General features: G+C 40.6%; 1 long non-coding RNA gene across 2 annotated transcripts; it reads left to right on the forward strand.

Moving 5' to 3' along the window:
* On the forward strand, window positions 1-7235 carry LOC119167759 (uncharacterized). Of its 2 annotated transcripts, none has more exons than XR_012894782.1 (2): window positions 1-229; window positions 7086-7235. It is a non-coding gene; the product is annotated as an uncharacterized LOC119167759 (long non-coding RNA). The 2 variants fall into 2 exon arrangements; XR_012894783.1 differs by lacking the exon at window positions 1-229 and adding an exon at window positions 2955-3095.
* Window positions 7236-11956: the final 4721 nt, after the last annotated feature.

The raw sequence follows: 11956 nt of genomic DNA on the forward strand, positions 1-11956 counted from the left end.
AATGTGAATGCCGCACTCGCACAGCTTTGCCTGGAGAGGGGCTTCACTATCCTGGATAGTCTTGTGGACAGCTGGCCTGGATTCCTGAGCAGGGATGGTGTCCACCCCAGCCGGCTTGGCAACAAGGTGCTGGCAGACTTCCTGCACCGTGAGGCCTGTGCCTTGTCCACCCATCTAGAGAGGAGACACATCCAACAGTCCTACAAGGAGTCCAAGGCATCTGCATGGAGTGGGTGGGCTCGGCAGGAACACTTTTCCATCAACTTGGAAGTCGATTTTCCAGCACTTGGTATGCATGCAGTTCAATATTCTCCAGCAGTAGGTGGACCTTCAGCTGCACCAGCTCCTGTCTGGAAAACCAGCAGTGCTCTCATGCAGAGACGCGACATTTACCAACTGGCCAGTACCATTCATGGTATTGGCTTTACGCTCGTTGGCGGTGTCCGCGTTCGCTGCAAGGAAAGCAAGGCTTGGTGGACCTGGGACAGCCTGCCTTCCCCCATTTTCCATGGCACAAGTGTACCATGCAAGGGAAACACTGGGGAGAGGCCTATTCAGCCAATGATCCCTAGTCGAGGTGCAAGCACCACTTGTGACAGGAAAATAAGGAGAGCCTCACAGGAGCATGAGAGTGCTCTTGTGCGCTCTTCTGTGGGGGAAGAGGAGGCCAGTGCTGGAAAAGCAGCTGTGCCACAGGCTGTCGGCCAGTGTGGCGACAGTGAGTGGAAACTGGTGCAGTCAAAGAAGAGCCGGTGGAAGGCTGCGGCACTGCACAAGCAAGAACAGAGCTCTAAACTGTGTGCAGACCGTGAAGGCAAAGTTCTTGCTGTGACAGCTGCCAAGTACATCAGGTCCACTTCACCTATGACAGCAGTTGTGAGCCAGAAACAGATTCAGTCTGCTTCTTCCGCTGTCTGTGGTAGAAAGCCTGAAGGACGAGCCAGTGTCTCGCACAACGTCATTCGTGATAGTTTTAAAAAGGTGCAGCGTGTTACTAGCAAGCAGTTGAAAGACTGCTCAGTTAGTTCCGCGACTCACTGTGAATCTGTCACGAATGACGCTGTGAACGAGGTTTCTGTCTGCAAAAGCCATCTACCAGCACTGACTCGGGATTGCATGTGAATTGAGCGCGATCCTGGCACAGAGGCTGGTGTCCCTATGGAAGCTGGGTGCACTGCAGCTGTGCAGTACAAGTATTGTGAGGCTGCTTTGACATCCAGAAGCAGGCCTGTCAGCCCTGGTGCCCAGGCTATTTGTGTGAACACTGGTGCCAACCCAACCGTCCTCAATAACCCAATGAATACACTATATGGTGGGGGTAGCAAAGTTTATTTAAATGCAACATTTGATAACTTTCCTTCTTTTAAGAAAAGCTTTGATGAGTGGTGCAGGGAGGGCAGGCATGTAGTCATGATAAATAAGAGTAATAAAAGTCCATTCACATCAGAAGATAATGACTTCGAGTATATTAGGATTAAATATAGCTGCATTCACGGTCGTACAATAAAGCCCAGGGGTATAGGAAAGCGACCAAAGCAAGCTTACAATGGTACTGGCTGTGAAATGACAGTATCGGTAAGCCTATGTAAATCGCCTACTCTGCACTACAAGATAACTAAACTACAAGCTAAGCATAACCATCCCACAGAATATTATGATTTATATCCTCAGAAGAGGCTCCTGAATCATGGAGAAAAAGAAGAATTCTTTGACTTAGCTAAATGTAATATTGGTACAAAGGATTTTAAAAACTTGGTCGAGCAAAAAACTGGTAAGAAGTTAACTACAAAGGACATTAATAATTATAAGCAACGATTTTCTATTCCTATCCCCAATGAGCAGGCTCATGGTGAAATGGTTTTAGAGAAGGTAGAGACCTTGCTAAAAAATAATCCAAACTGGGTTATTCACTATGAAATGAATCAAAATAATAACCTGCAATTTATACTTCTTCAAACAACGCACATGCGTGAGATTTTGGAAAAGTATCCAGAGATTCTATTTATTGATGGAACGTATAAAGTGAATATTGAGGGTTATATTCTTTACTCTATATTAGTTCAAGATGGTCGTGGGAGACCTGTGTGTTATGCCTTCTTACGAAATGAGACGACTGAAATTGTTGAGCCCATGTTCACAAAGTTTGTAGATTTCAACCCATTTTTTGTGTGTGCTTGCAAAGTAGTGATGATTGATAAAGATCTCAATGAACTGCGCATTTTAACCAGTATTCTTTCTAATTCTAACATACCGTACTTTTGTGTACGTGGCATGTGTTGCATTGTTTCCAGCAAAAGGTTAATGAAAAAGCTAGACAGCAACGTGATCAGTTGCTTCCTCTCTTAAAAAGCTTAGTTTATTCCCCCACTGAGCAAGACTACTTCGATAAGCTTGCTAACCTCCAAGCTATGACTTGCACAGATTTCATTTCTTACTATATGCATAACTGGCACTTGTGTAAGGAAATGTGGGTACATGCATATTGGCAAGCCCTTCCTACATTTGGTAATAATACTAATAATCGCATTGAGTGCCACAATCAAAAGATTAAAAGTTATCTCTCTTCAAGCATGCATTTGGTTCAAGCAATAGAAGCATTGGTAGGTTACATTGATAGGTTACATTGGTAGGTTACATTCTTTATCTCTACAGTTCTCTAAGCTTAAAGAAATGAAGCTGAACCTAAACATAAATGATTTCAATGACCCATTTCAGCTAGAATTGTCCCGTAATTGCACTTCTGAGGCTACAAGTAAAGTACCAGAGCAGTACGAGAAGTTTAAAAATGTAAGTTATCAAGTCACTTCCACTCCTAGTTCTTATGTTGTAGTTTCACCAAGATCACAGTACAGTGTTTCATTGTGCTTGGCTTCTTGCACATGTGCTTTTTATAACCAGTACACTCTGCCTTGTGCACATATTTTAGCAGTGCGTTACTTTACTAAGGAAGATCTTTTCGACAAGGCTTGCATACCAGACAGGTGGTGCAAGGATCATTTCCTGAGTGACAGCTGCACAACCACTAGTGCCACACCAGTGGTAACAAGCAGCATTCAGTCACCACCCTGTGTGAAGCTTGACACTGCACAAGAGAAGTGTACTTATGCTTATAGGAGTCTTTGCGAAATGTCAAAAATCGTGGCTAACGTATTATCTAATTGTGGTGAGAAGGAGTTAATGAAAAAACTTTCGTCCTGCGAGGCTTTCTTCAGAAATTTAACCACATTTCGTCGTAACCAAACTTCAGCAGCCATAAAGGCTGCACCAGCTCAGTTAGCACAAACTACTGCCACAAGTTATCTTAGGCATTCTAACAGTACAAAACTTGTGGTACCTTTGGTTAAAGCAAGAAGGGGGCGGCCAAAAAAAGTGAGAGCTGTCGAGCGTAAATTTTTCCCAAATCAAGTAAAAAAGGTAGGCCTTGCAACTGTTAAAGTAGACATGCTAAATGTCTACAAACGGTATTCTCTTTCAGATGCAGATTTAAATGTTCTGGTACAGGGCACCTCCATATCAGATAGCGTAATCAATGTCGCACAGTATTTAATTCAGAAAAAGTATCCTACTTGTGTCGGCTTTCAAGATGTCTTACTGGGCCGAAGTTTACAATTCACTCAAATCAAAGGCCCTTTCGTTCAAATCTTGCATGTTCAGAACCCCAATCATTGGCTTACAGTAACAAATGTTGGTGCGGACAAAAACACAGTCTTCATATATGATTCAATTGATCAAGATACCCCTCCTGACGCTGTTAGGCAAGTCTGTCATATTCTGAAATTACAATCGCCAACATTAACCATTCAAACAATGAAGGCACAAAACCAGTGCAACACGCTTGACTGTGGCTTGTTTGCAATTGCCAACATGTATTATATAGCGTCAGGCAGAAAACCAGAAACTTTGAACCTTAACCAAGTTATGCTACGCAAACATTTGCTGCAATGCATACAGAATGGTATGATCAAAGACTTTCCCCTCATAAACTCCATGGCTGCTCGCGTACAGCCAAGAGATAGTATTTACAAGTTACATTGTGTCTGCCGGCAACCACAATATAGTGGGGTAGTATTGGACATTACTTGTGCAAGTTGTTCAAGAGGATTTCACGGAGCTTGTCTCGGCTCTTTAGCAGCTAACTTGGACAAAAAAGTATTCGTGTGTTCTCAGTCATGTTTGCTGGTTGCCAAGGAAAAGATACATTCTTCTAAATAATAATAGCATTCCATTTTGGTGTAGACATATGGCAAAATTTCTAAGCATTCTTCATGTCTCCTCCTCTAATTTTTGCTTTTCTTTAAAGGGCCACTTACCGGGTTTGGTGATTTTGAGCTGACAAGTGCAATGCGTACATCGGGAGTTTATGGTCACGTCTGCCAAACATTGCAACTCTATGCGACGCGGAAATGGGTCAAATTTCAAAACGAACGCTTCTCCCCCTTTTTTTGGGGGGTCGCGCCCCCAGAGAAGGAGGTTATGATGTGCAAGTATGAATCGCCCTACATACACAGCAGTGCAGTGACGTTGGTCCTATATGTATACGACTGTGCTCTGACGCTGCCAACAGTGGCACGTGACATGACGGAAATTATTTAACGTGACATGCGTAGTTAATGTAATTTGTTGCTTGAAGAGATTAATAAAGCTTGGGATACATATTGAGACGCAATAGAAGAATGTGTTTGTCTTTTGCATTTTTTCCCCGTGAATTGCAACGAGATGTTGAGCTAATGTGCTGGCGTTTCGCATGCGTTTGTGTCTCCGCGGTTACTGCATCAAGCAGACTCCTGTCCTGGAAAAGAAGTTAATGGTCCTGCGCATTCGAGCACTCATTATGCTCATCTTTTCAACCGCATAAAAGCCAGCGTTTCCAAACAATGTCGCAAAAACAGGCAGTAGACACAATACAATGCTGGTCAACAAAACAACACCGCTCGCGCGCTCGAGGGTTGGGCTTGTTTGAGCACGTCATGTGCACGTGACCTCTTGGTTGGATGCTGGAGAGGGTAGGAAAGAGCTTTGGCTTGTGAAGGCTACACGGGGGAGTGGCAAGGGTTTTGAGCTTGCCTCCTTTCATCCTTGTTTCCTGCTGTTAAAAAAAGAAGAAACTGTTTTCTCCGCTCGTAATGAACCGATTGAAAAACTTTTTGTGGTATAATGCTCTCCATTAGATACACAACTTCCACAGTTTGTTATGGGACCTGGTGAGTGGCCCTTTAAGGACTGACTTCAGGGATCGAAAGTATGAAGTTAGGCATGTTGGTAATGCATAACGGATCACATAGCACAAAAATTTGACCCAGGACAAGAGAAGGAACAAACACGAGTGCTCACTTCCAAGAAGATTTACCTTGAAGAGCAAACACATATATACTCCTGAAAGGTGAAAATCAGGCAAATCATTCAAGACGCCCACAACTGCCATGCGCAAATATCTTACATTTTCAAAAAAGACAATTTGACAAAGCCCGAGACAGAGTGCTGATGCAGTTCAGCTCTAGTCTACAAATCCTCTTTGCCTCGATAATTTCTCTTGTCATTTTATTTGTTGTTTTTTCTTCCAGCAATAATGATGTCCCGCAAAATCATTTTGCAGCCACACGTGCTGCAATGAACACCCTTGTAACCTCAAGAATGGTCGCAATCGTTTCTTGGCCTTGCACTGCAGCAGGTGTGGCTCCAAACCACTTTTGTGTGACACCATTATCATTGAAAAAAAAAAAACTACAAGAGAAATTGTCGTGGCGAAAAATATTTGTAGACTAGAGCTGAACTGTATCAGTACTTTCTCTCACTCTGTCTCTAGGGATTTGTCAAAACGAATTGTCTTTCCTGAGGATGTAAGGTTTTCGTGCATGGCAGTTGTGGGCTTTTTGAATGATTTGTCTATTTTTTGCATTTCAAGAGTATATATGTTTGCTCTTCAAGATAAATCTTGTTGGAGATGAGCACTCGTCTTTGTTCCTTCTCTTGTTCTGGGTCAAATTTTCACATTATGTGATGAGTTAACTTTCTGCATGCACCACCTTATTTTTTTTCCTTGTTGTAAGCTAGTGGTGGAGCGTTAACTAGAAGTACATAAAAACATTGCCAAATGTATGTTACCCCAACGAACCAAATTCCTTTGTTGAGGCAATCCTTTCTGTGGCATTCCTTCTTTATTGACTTCTCATCACGTCAAACCTCAAACCTGTCTCTTTCATAAAAGTTCTAGAACTAGTTCTTGCTTTGTTTTGTTTTTTTGCCCAAAGTAGAAAAACTTCCCTTCGTTGAGCAAATTTTCCTGAACTAAAATATATTCATATCTAATGCACAGAATGAAAAATAAAAAACAAGAATATTTATAGGCTGATCACTAAATGTCAATTGAATAAGGATTTCGGAAATAATACCATGAATGGCACACAACAAACACTCATGCATGCAGCCTTTTACCATGTGCAGCTGTAAACTGCAAACAAAAAGTATCAGATATTGTATATGATTTGCTTTTTTTTTCAGCAACAGTAACTTGCCCTTTAAGAGAAAATTATGAATATCAAATTTTCAAAAATAGTCATTTTTGAAAACCTGTCAATATATTAAAATGGTTTAGTTGATTCATGATTATGCAAGCGGTTCTTGCATGCCTGTGGCACTGGGATTGTTAATGTAGGCAGGCTGAGTTTGTAATGTTCTAAAGCCTCAGCATTTTAGTGTTATATTACAATATAACATTCAAATATTTTATGAATTCAACTATGAAATTTGCTCACAATGAGTTTGCTACAAATTAAGCAACCAAAGTCTGTGTATATATTGCCCACATTAACGTCACACTGCCACAAGTTTCTAGGCGGAGCCTGACCGCTACAGAGCGCGTTCTCGGGTGGCGGATAGAGAAAAGTCTTGCAATGAAGTGATGCTAAGCAGCTTCTATTAATAAACAAGACTGGCACTTGTGCCCGCGGACCAACAGGCAGAAAATACATATGACAACAGGAGTCTTTTCACTGCTGTGGTGGGCAAGTTGAAAGTTTCAGGTGCCATTTTTTAAACTCTTTGATTTATCTGTTGTTTTTTTCGTCCTTTTTCTTCATCTTGTACAGGTCCAGTACATTGTGGACTCACCCTGTTGTCAAGTCATCAGGAAGTTGGATGATGCTGTCTTCTTCTAGCTAAATTATGCAACTACTAAGAAGGGGATCAGAATTCTATTTTGTAGCAGTTATTTTACAAATAAATGTTAGTAAAATTTTTCTTGGTTGTAGTAGTGTCATTGTGTACTCACGGACCATAACATTACATAAGACAGGAATTTAAGTGCACAGCAAAAAAGTGCTGCTATGAGCACCTGTTATCAACATCAGCTGGTCATTCTTAATTTAGGTCTTTTATTTATCGCACATCGAGTAGCCGCAATTGCTTGGTTCACAGGCTGAGAGAAAATTTAGCTCCCTTTCTTACACGCCAAAGGTTGCTGGCAGTGAAACAGCGTTGTCAGCATTTTGATAGATACTTTGAAAATGAACATGAAAACGACGGAGGGACAAGACAAAGGCGAAGTACTGAGTCTTTCTAATCTCGTGTCTCCGTCGTGTTCGTGGGCGTTTTCCAAAAATGCATAGTTTCCAACTCGACCTTACTGATATATTGTGAAAACTTTATGAAAACATGAATTCCCGAAGTTAAGTATAAAACTTTCACATAGAATGCATCACTTCTAGCGTCAACAGTTGAGCTATTACAAAACTTTGATAAGTCGCAATACACGTAAAAGCAAGTATGGTCAAGCTTCACTGCATGGAAAAAGCACTGCGGTAAAGCCAGCGTGAGCAGAAGAGCATTACATGATACGAAATGAACGCATGCACAGGCCACTTGTGCATCAAACAAATATAAGCATTTGCGACTGCTCAGGCCAAATATGCATCTTGGCACGTCCGTTTCAGGCAAACAAAAGGACAAATACTAAACTATGATCAAGCTTCACTGCATAGAAAAAGCACTGTGGTAAAGCCAGCGTGAGCAGAAGAGCATTACATGATACGAAATGAACGCATGCACAGGCCACTTGTGCATCAAACAAATATATGCATTTGCGACTGCTCAGGCCAAATATGCATCTTCGCACATCCGTTTCAGGCAAACAAAAGGACAAATACCAAACTATGATCAAGCTTCACTGCATGAAAAAAGCACTGTGGTAAAGCCAGCGTGAGCAGAAGAGCATTACATGATACGAAATGAACGCATGCACAGGCCACTTGTGCATCAAACAAAAATAAGCATTTGCGACTGCTCAGGGCAAGTATGCATCTTGGCGAGTCCTTTTCAAACAGACAAAAAGACACTTACCAAAAGATGATTAAGCTTCACTGCATCGCAAAAGCATTGCGGTAAAGCCTATAAGTAAATGATGTGCAGCAATCAAAGGATATATGCCTTATTCGTCGTACGCACCTGTTGGTGTATTAAAGCTGCTCACATTTGACAGGCTATTATGTGAGTGAGAGGCAATACCTGATGTGATAATAGCTGTTACATTTCTTTAATTGCTCACTTTGGGAACTATAGCTGGTTGATCGCAAGTTGAATTTGCATGAGTCCTTGAGTAACTTAGCCACGTGCCATCTTCGCACATGATGTCTTAGCTGTCACCGAGTTATATAGATAGGTTGACGTGGCGTGGCTTTGATTGCGCGAGCAGTGCTGTTTAGGTTAACTGCTGCAGATGGGGAATAAATATTTAAAATCTCGTGGTACGCGATGCATTTGGTAAGGCATGCAGGGCTTATTCCTAATGTACGGCTCCTGCTTACGAGCTGCGCAGTCTGCGATCTGCGCCGATAGACAAATTGATGGTGGAAGAAAAATTGCTCTCTCCCACTAAAGGGAACCATGCATACGTGTGAAGCAGCGGGCGCTAACGCTTACACAGGCGGCGCCGTGGACGCTGGCTCTCATCGTGGCGTTGCGCAGGAGATCAACCTGGGGACGAGGCGCTAAGCACGCAGTGATGGACCGGTGTTTCTTTCTGTAACATGCCAATCACTGCTAATGGGTGAGAGACACAAGACTCTTATTAAATGCAGAGACCCTCAGTACATTTTTAATTAAGTATAACGCGCACTCTGCTCATTTTCATTGTTCAACAACGCACAAGAGAAATCTATCACCAGCACTACCTTGGAGGTCAATATCCAGTGCCTAATACGGGGTGGCCAGTGAACGGTTGGGCAGTGCTAGCAGTCATTTTTTTTTATCAAGGAACTCGCTATCAGATGCTGCTTGCGTCGGTGGTGCGAGTCGAGAGAAGGGGGAGTGTAGGAGAAAAGAGAGACGGGGAGGGGACGCGCATGCGCAGCAAGGGTGGTCACGCCGCACACAGCATTGAACTCGACCATAACACGCTTGGCATCTAAAGTGGCCCCAGTGTACGAGAGAACATTGCTGGACCTGCAGTCGAAGATTTTCCGCCAAAGAAATGTAGGCTGCAGACTCTAGATCACATTACCGGCTGCCATTCGGTTCAGCACATGAAAAGTATCAGTTAATTTACATGGAGCATACTACGAACTATAGCTACATCTACTTTATAAATGTGCCCGCAAAATCACCTGTAAATTTACACGGTGGACACTAATCCAGAGTTCCCGCCTGTTTCTGAAGCATTGTTACAGCAGAACAATATATATATATATATATATATATATATATATATATATATATATATATATATATATATATATATATATATATATATATATATATATATATATATATATATATATATATATATATATTCACACAGCAATTCATACACGCCATTCTAACAACCTGACATATACACATGGCCCCACTCATGGGTTGGCTGCTGTGAAGAGCATGCACAGTAGCTTTCCTTGACACTCGCAGTGCATCATGTTACTGTAACATAAACAGCGTCATAAGGCTAGACTATATTTTAGTTTTATGACATTCTTTGGCTCCCAAGGAGCAGGATGCTTTTCTTGAAAAGAAAAAGAAAAGGCAGATCCCATGCACAGTATACAGGAATCGATGCATAATGCGAAGCAGCCAGGAAGGAGGAAACCATGCTGTACAATTAAGACGTGGATATTATGATTTGCATGTTAGGAAATGTCATTTATGGTCATCATACAGTGGCATGCAATGCAAATTTCGCTGTATATTAAGTTAGCGAAATTGCCGCAAGCACACCAAGAGCCCGGCATGTAAATCACGTGGTGCATGATTGTATGTCATAATTTACATGTTACCATTTGCTCTTTATGTTCATCATGCAGTCACATCCATAGGTTGACGAACTCACCCACGAGTCGACTCAATCAAGCTCAGATCAAGCAGTGAGCCTCAGTCTGAATGAGCTGCATAAGTTTTGCTGACCTATGGTCACGTCATATTAATTTTGGTATAAACCAAGCTATAGCAAAATAACCGCAAGCACACCATGAACGTGACATGCATGTGAGCCCATTCGTGTCATGCATGTGAGCCCATTCGTCACATGCATGTTATGGTTTTTCCATTACCACACCATTAATTTATGCTATTTGCACAAAAATATCTCGTCATATCATATTTGGCATATATATATATGTAATGAAACGGCTGCGTGTGTACCAATCAATGTATAACGGTATGTATACCAATTTTGGTGTGTACATCCCTTTAATGATATGCTAAGGAGTGCACAAGGTCGTAGGCGGCTAGATAGATAGGTATATATATATATATATATATATATATATATATATATATTTATATATATATATATATATATATATATATATATATATATATATATATATATATATATATATATATATATATATATATATATATATATATATATATATATATATATATATATATATATATATATATATATATATATATATATATATATATATATATATATATATATTGAGAGAGAGAGAGAGAGATCGTTTGATTGTATGATTGATTGATTCAAAGTCACAGAAGTTCACTAAGAACTGCATTGCACTTGAAGTTAAACAATTGTAAAAGGTCAGCTTTTATTAGTATATTGCGTGAATGGCACCAGTGCTCTATCTGGCTTATTAAATGCATATTATTCAATTTATTGTTATATAAATATAAAAAACACACCTATTTCATTTGCAGAACCCTCTGAAGAAAGTAGCATGTTATGATCGTAAATCTGTAATGGCTGGATGGCTCATTGAGATGTTGTCACTCTCTTACCACATTGCTTGTATTGCCTCTGTTGGCAATAAAACGCCAATGATAACCCCATTTCATTCATAGACAGTGCCAAGCTTACTGCCTACATCCCAGATCAGTGGGCTTGGGCTGAAGGCTGCTGTTGCGAACGCGTGTTGCCACTTGCATTACATCGTCAAAAAGTTTACAGTGTTACAAAAGTGAAAAAAAAATAAAGTATTTCTCGAGTTCAAAAAACAATACTTCCCTGTAACTTCACATATCTTTAGGTAATATATATAACTTTATGAATACTTTTAGTCCACTAAGTGACCAGGAAAGTTGGCTTTCAATGAACACTGAGCTTTCTTCTAAAAAAAAAGCGAAATTTGAATTTATTTTTCAGTCTATATATCTTGAGCACCTTAATCGTTTTTACTTCATAGCATGTTGAACAGGCTGCTATGACATATTATTTGTGCCGTTTTATTTTGACATGCTTCTACAGTGAATATCGAATTTCACAAATTTATTCAATTTGGCTCGTGCCAAAATCTCTTATGAGTTTATATACATATAAAAGTAATTTTGTTACAGTTACATTATCTCATTAGCTTGCCATAAACACCATTTTATCGAGTGCATCCTATAGACATCCTTTGAATGAAAATTGTTGTTTGATACTCTCTAGCTGAGTCGGCGAAAAGCTATAAACTAGCACGAACAGGCAAGAAAATTTTTGTCTGCAGAAATTAGCAAGCAGAGCAAG

The sequence above is a fragment of the Rhipicephalus microplus genome, chromosome 4 (assembly GCF_043290135.1).
Source record: "Rhipicephalus microplus isolate Deutch F79 chromosome 4, USDA_Rmic, whole genome shotgun sequence".
In the NCBI taxonomy this organism is placed as follows: Eukaryota; Metazoa; Arthropoda; class Arachnida; order Ixodida; family Ixodidae; genus Rhipicephalus; species Rhipicephalus microplus.